Source organism: Salmo salar, chromosome 18 (assembly GCF_965601325.2).
Source record: "Salmo salar chromosome 18, fSalSal1, whole genome shotgun sequence".
NCBI classification, from domain to species: Eukaryota; Metazoa; Chordata; class Actinopteri; order Salmoniformes; family Salmonidae; genus Salmo; species Salmo salar.
The window spans coordinates 100,445,200-100,451,199 of record NC_138308.1 but is presented as its reverse complement, the minus strand read 5'-3'; positions in this window follow the sequence as shown (position 1 = coordinate 100,451,199).

Genomic DNA, 6,000 nt, shown 5'->3' with positions numbered 1-6,000 from the left:
TTTCACTTACAGTACTTCTAGTTGCATATCATCTCGCGATATCTAGTTCCATCTAGTGTTCTCATATGGACGTTAACTTCATGTCATCTCGCGATATCTTGCTCCATCTAGTGTTCTCATATGGACGTTAACTTCATGTCATCTCGCGATATCTAGCTCAGTCTAGTGTTCTGATATGGACATTAACTTCATGTCATCTCGCGATATCTAGCTCCATCTAGTGCTCTGATATGGACATTAACTTCATGTCATCTCGCGATATCTAGCTCCATCTAGTGTTCTGATATGGACATTAACTTCATGTCAAATGTCCTAAAAAACAAACGCGCACAAATGTGAATTGTGAAATAAATGTGACAACAACTAGGCTGTAGTAAATATTTCAACTAGTAACAACTTACGATGTGAAACGACCCAAGAACATTGATCATATAAAATATATGTGATATTCACTGTCAGTTGTTGACTAGTTAGACAGGTGTGAGCCGTATGGCAGAAATTACACTAATTTAATCAGAGAGGAAGGTAGAGTTATCACCATGTTGCTGCATGATACTTATCTAATGATTCAGGAATAATTCACTATTACAGATATACTATACTATTAGAGATATACTATATGTACATGTGGACACCCCTTCAAATGAGTGGATTCTATTTCAGCCACACCCGTTGCTGACAGATATATAAAATCATGCACACAGCCATGCAATCTCCATTGACAAACATTGGCAGTAGAATGGCCTTACTGAAGAGCTCAGTGACTTTCAATGTGGCACGGTCATATGATGCCACCTTTCCAACAAGTCGGTTAGTCAAATTTCTGCCCTGCTAGAGCTGCCCCGGTCAACTGTAAGTGGTGTTATTGTGAAGTGGAAACGTCTAGGAGCAACAACGGCTCAGCCGCGAAGTGGTAGGCCACACAAGCTCACAGAACGGGACCACCGAGTGCTGAAGCACGTGCCGTGTAAAAATTGTCTGTCCTCAGTTGCAACATTCATTACCGAGTTTCAGGGGGGAAGTAACGAATTACAACTTCCTGTAATTGAGTAGCTTTCTGTGTACTTTTTTGAGTATTTTTCAAAGGTTGGTACTTTCACTTTTATTTAAGTACACTTTGAATGAAGTAAAGTACTTAAGTACATTTTCAAAACCATCCATTACAGAGTACAATCTAGAAAAAGGATACACATCAAGATGTTGTAAATATATTTTATCGCCATGAATTGCGTTTGTTGTGTAGGCTATGTAATGTAGCTAAATGTTGCTATTAGGCCGTTGCATTGCATTTAATATAACATAATGCTAACGTTAGCTAACTCACCCTGTTGCTAGCTAGTTAGAAGCTAACCCAGACCAACGCCTTTACCCAGCTGAAGGAACTTTAAGCTGTAGTGCGGGCTAGTACCGCATTGACATTATGATAGTAGCTAGTCATCCCCATAAGGTAAGTTGTTGGGGATAGCTAAAAGAGAAATGAATGAACTTGTGAATATAAAATAGATAAATCATTTTGAGACCTGGGATTTTTAGGTATGTGCATTATCTTTTTTTGGGTTGCTATTATCTAGCTATATCTGGTTGGATCACTGAGTTTCCAATAATAGCCCAAAATCATGTTTGGTAAAACTATAGTTCTTATAACTGGGGAAAATAAAATAATATTCCCAAACATCCGTATGACATTATTGAAAACATGCTGTAATTTCTAAATGGTTCATTCATTTGATATGAATAAAACACCTTCTTATAGCTGACAGTCTGCACTTTAACTCCATTGTATCTTTTAGAATCCAATGTGCTGGACTACAGAGCCAAAACAAAAATGTTGTCATTTCCCAAATACGTACAGATTGCACATTATGTGCTGGTTTATGTTAATTTGTATAAAACCAAACTGGTCAAGCTATGTCCTGTTTGGGATAGGGGGCAGTATTTTCACGCCCGAATGAAAAAACACGTACCCGATTTAAACTGGTTACTACTCTTGCCCAGAAACGAGAATATGCATATTATTAGTAGATTTGGATAGAAAACACTCTAAAGTTTCTAAAACAGTTTGAATGGTGTCTGTGAGTATAACAGAACTCATATGACAGGCAAAAACCTGAGAAGATTCCAAGCAGGAAGTGGCCTGTCTGCGAATTTGTAGTCCTTCTTTTGCTTCTCTATCGAAACTACAGTATCTGTGCTGTTACGTAGCACTTTCTAAGGCTTCCATTGGCTCTCTAAAAACTTCAGAAAGCGGATTGAGGCATCTCCTGTCTCTGGGCAGAGTATAGTAGCTCAGTTTCTCAGTGGTCTGCCTGGTGACTAAGAGATTGGAGATGCGCATTCACGAGACCACGCTGTTTTTTTTTTCCTCTTTGAATGAATACACTATTGTCCGGTTGGAATATTATCGCTATTTTATGAGAAAAATACCATAAAAATAGATTTTAAACAGCGTTTGACATGCTTCTAAGTACGGTAAAGGAACATTCAGAAGTGTTTTGTCTCGATATGCGCTTGCGCGTTTCCCTTTGGATAGTGACCTGAACGCACAAACAAAACGGAGGTATTTGTACATAACTATGGATTATTTGGAACAAAAACAACATTTCTTGTGGAAGTAGCAGTCCTGGGAGTGCATTCTGACGAAGATCAGCAAAGGTAATACCATTTTTCTAATAGTAATTCTGAGTTTAGTGTGCCCCGACGTTGGCGGGTGTCAAAATAGCTAGCCGTGATGGCTAAGCTATGTACTCAGAATATTGTAAAATGTGCTTTCGCCGAAAAGCTATTTTAAAATCTGACATAGCGATTGCATAAAGGAGTTCTGTATCTATAATTCTTAAAATAATTGTTATGTATTTTGTCAACGTTTATGATGACTAATTTAGTAAATTCACCGGAAGTTTTTGGTGGGAATGCATGTTCTGAACATCACATGCTAATGTAAAAAGCTGTTTTTGGATATAAATATGAACTTGATTGAACAAAACATGCATGTATTGTATAACATAATGTCCTTGGAGTGTCATCTGATGAAGATCGTCAAAGGTTAGTGCTTAATTTAGCTGTGTTTTGGGTTTATGTGACATATATGCTTGCTTGGAAAATGGCTGTGTGATTGTTTTTGGCTATGTACTCTCCTCACATAATCTAATGTTTTGCTTTCGCTGTAAAGCCTTTTTGAAATCAGACAATATGGTTAGATTAACGAGAGTCTTGTCTTTAAAATGGTTTAAAATAGTCGTATGTTTGAAAAATTGAAATTATTGCATTTTTGAGTTTTTTTGTATTTCGCGCTACGTTCTTCCATTGGATATTTGGCGAGGCGTTCCGCTAGCGGAACGTCTAGATGCAAGAGGATTTAAATCATGACAAACTACAATATTTTCACCTCTGCAACCACAAACAAGCAAACCAAGGAACCAAAGCAGACAGTGGATTAAACTTCATCAAAGCATTCAATGTTTTTGGTGAGCAGAGCCAGGCAGTCGAGTCAGTCGACCGAGACTTAGATGTTGAAGAGGCAGCAGAGCAGGTTGAATACCAAGACACCTATTCCATCCTGGAAAATGACAGTGGCTATATATATATAGTATATATAGTATATAGTATATATATATATATATAGAATATCAACTCCCTCAGCATCAACGGTGTGCATGTCACCTGCTGAACCTCATTGCAAGAACAAATTCTGCGTTGGCAGAAACAAAGAGGTTGCCCAAGTCGTCTTTTGCCAAATGCCAAGCCATGTGAGGATCACACGTATCATACAAGAGAAGGGGGGATGCCATAAGAAATGTATGTGAGGAATTAACAGTGAAAATGTGAGTAGCAATTCTTTGAATCAATGTAATGTTTTCCTATTACAGTAATATTTATTTATTGTCCATGAAATGTTATAATTCTAAGAGGTATTACCTCTTTTTCAGCCCGTCAGAAATGTCCTTGAATGAGTATTGCAAAGTAATGAAGCCTTTGGTCTCAGCTTTGAACATTCTACAGTCTGAGACCAACACGCATATGGGGTGGCTGCTGCCAGTGATCTTCTTACTAAAAACTAAACCTCAAAGGCTGGAAGCATCTTGCCAAATGTGCCTACCAGTTATCAGAGCCATTCAGAACGGTCTAGAAAAAGCGCTTTGGAGAAATGATGGAGGAGCTTATTGCTGCTGCAATGCTTCTGCCAAAGTTCAAGACGTCTGGGACTGACAAAGCTGATGTCATCACAGTCTGTATGATTTCTTTACTCCAAGAGGTTTTAATTGTCCATATGATGATATCTTTTAGTCTTTGACTCTTTAATTGTTTTTTTGTTATGTTTTTATTTTTTTCATTATTTACAGGTGCTGGACAATAAACTTTGCATATACAGTTGAAGTTGGAAGTTTACATACAGTTTGGAGTCATTAAAGGTTGAGACCGAGTCTGCGTCTCTCACATGGATAGGCAGACCATTCTATAAAAATAGAGCTCTATAGGAGAAAGCCCTGCCTCTAGCTGTTTGATTAGAAATTCTAGGGACAGTAAGGAGGCCTATGTCTTGTGACCATAGCAAACGTGTAGGTATGTACGGCAGGACTAAATTGGAAAGATAGATAGGCCCATGTAATGCTTTGTAGGTTAGCAGTAAAACCTTGAAATCAGCCCTTGCCTTAACAGGAAGTCGTTGTAGGGAGGCTAGCACTGGAGTAATATGACCAAATTCTTTGGTTATAGTCAAGATTCTAGCAGCCGTGTTTAGCACTAACTGAAGTTTATTTAGTGCTTTATCCGGGTAGCCGGAAAGTAGAGCATTGCAGTAGTCTAACCTAGAAGTGACAAAAGCATGGATTCATTTTTCTGCATCATTTTTGGACAGAAAGTTTCTGATTTTTGCAATGTTACGTAGATGGAAAAAAGCTGTCCTTGAAACAGTCTTGATATGTTCGTCAAAAGAGAGATCAGGGTCCAGAGTAATGCCGAGGTCCTTCACAGTTTTATTTGAGACGACTGTACAACCATCAAGATTAATTGTCAGATTTAACAGAAGATCTCTTTGTTTCTTGGGACCTAGAACTAGCATCTTTGTTTTGTCCGAGTTTAAAAGTTGAACATTTGCAGCCATCCAATTCCTTATGTCTGAAACACAGGCTTCCAGGGAGGACAATTTTGGGGCTTCGCCATGTTTCATCGAAATGTAAAGCCGTGTATCATCCGCATAGCAGTGAAAGTTTCCGAATGACATCACCAAGAGGTAAAATATATAGTGAAAACTAGAGGTCGACCGTTTAATCGGAATGGCCGATTAATTAGGGCCGATTTCAAGTTTTCATAACAATCGGAAAACTGTATTTTTGGACACCAATTTGGCAGATTTTATTTATTTATTATTTTGTATTATGTTTTACAGACCTTTATTTAACTAGGCAAGTCAGTTAAGAACACATTCTTATTTTCAATGACGGCCTAGGAACGGTGGGTTAACTGCCTTGTTCAGGGGCAGAACGACAGATTTTTACCTTGTCAGCTCGGGGATTCAATCTTGCAACCTTACGGTTAATTAGTCCAACGCTCTAACCACCTGCTTTACATTGCACTCCACGAGGAGCCTGCCTGTTACGTGAATGCAGTAAGAAGCCAAGGTAAGTTGCTAGCTAGCATTAAACTTATCTTATGAAAAACAATCAATCAATCATAATCACTAGTTAACTACACATGGTTGATGATATTAATAGTTTATCTAGCCTGTCCTGCGTTGCATATAATCAATGCAGTGTGCATTCGTGAAAAAGGACTGCCGTTGCTCCAATGTGTACCTAACTATAAACATCAATACAGGAAAAACTCATCATAAACGTTGAAAAAATAAACAACTGATATTTAAAGAATTACAGATAAACTTCTCCTTAATCTGTGTCAGAATTCAAAAAAACTTTACAGCGAAAACACACTTTGCAATAATCTGAGTACGCTCAGACACCAAACTAAACCCACCATTTTGTGGCGTCAACAAATCTCAGAAAT